Raw genomic sequence first — 1,354 nt, 5'->3', positions numbered from 1 at the left:
CCTAACTCTATATAAACCAGTTCAATATCCCACTTTCTCCAAATCGACTTAGAATTTCTTCTGCTGACAGAATACAAAATCCAGAAGATGAACAGCTAAGAACTTCCAACCTTTCATATACTCTTATTTCAGCATTGATCATAATCCCGCCCCACCACCGTCCATTCTTTATTATCTATCTATTTCTTTACCATGTAAACATTGCCCGTTTGATTCGTTTGCCTGTTTGTCTTAAATTCATGCATTCCTTTTAATCGCCACGCTTTACTTATTTATTTTTCTTTATTTTATTCAAGTTTATTGTTCCTTTAACTCATTCTCTCTAAATCTGTCTAAATTTGTCTACCATAGTACAAAAGTGCAGAAGTGGCTCTCCCTTTAAACTTACTGTTTCCTGAAATCCCAAAAATATTTTTCACTTCTGTCTCACGATTTAGGCATTTGCTGTCTCATTCAATTTTGTTACCGAAATCCCAAAGAATATTCTCCTCGTGATGTATTTACTGCCTGTCCCCCTTTCTCTCTCTCTCTCTGCTTTAGCTTAATTTATGTAATTTATGTATTATGTATTTTACATATTTGAGTTTTAAATTATTTAGACTTTAAAATTTTCCAGTAAATGCTATACTACAGTTAATTTTTTTTAATTTTCACAGCTAAAATACATTTTGTCATTTTAACAGCTTAAATACATATTTCTATCTATTTATTCTATAAGTTTTTATTTACGCCATAGTTCTACGGTTTACGTTTAAAATTTTAGTTTAACAGAAATTCTTCGATACGATAAGTTATGGTTTTATCTTAAGTAATGTTGTTAAATCTTTTTCGATTATTTATTTATAAATATATAAAAAAACAAGTATTTTTTTAATATATTTATTTGATATTTATTATAAGTTAAGATACGTACATTGATTTTATTATTATTTTTATTATTTTAGACCTGAAGACTGACTATATTTTTAAATAGAATTAATTTTAGATCGATTTGATTTTGGATCGGAATAATTTTATCATTGTTATCTATTTGAAAATATAGCCATGAAACGCGCGTACTCTATTTGATACCATTTACTATTTATTGTTTTATGTACTTTACTGATTTTTAGAATAAGGTTTTTATAGTATATTTATTTTTCTAGATGGTATGAATATAGTTTTTTCTTTATTGAATTAATTAATAGAGGTTTTTCTCTAAATTATATATATATTATATATTGTGAAATTTGATTTAGAACTGCTAAATTGAATTTTTTTCTGTAAGTTTTGGATTTATATTCCCTAATATTATTATTATTATTATTATTATATATATATATATATATATATATATATATGTGTGTGTGTGTGT

At 25.5% G+C, this 1,354-nt stretch overlaps 2 protein-coding genes across 2 annotated transcripts in view; one reads left to right on the top strand and one right to left on the bottom strand.

Annotated features, from left to right (window-relative positions):
- The window catches only part of LOC106878195 (osteoclast-stimulating factor 1), a 69,483-nt gene that overhangs the window by 14,301 nt on the left and 53,828 nt on the right, over positions 1–1,354 (bottom strand). The gene's annotated exons all lie outside the window — the stretch shown is intronic.
- LOC106876361 (divergent protein kinase domain 2A) overlaps positions 1–1,354 on the top strand; it is a 106,789-nt gene that overhangs the window by 87,643 nt on the left and 17,792 nt on the right. The window lies entirely within an intron of this gene.

The sequence above is a fragment of the Octopus bimaculoides genome, chromosome 4 (assembly GCF_001194135.2).
Source record: "Octopus bimaculoides isolate UCB-OBI-ISO-001 chromosome 4, ASM119413v2, whole genome shotgun sequence".
NCBI lineage: Eukaryota > Metazoa > Mollusca > Cephalopoda > Octopoda > Octopodidae > Octopus > Octopus bimaculoides.
This window is presented reverse-complemented; position numbering and strand designations above follow the sequence as displayed.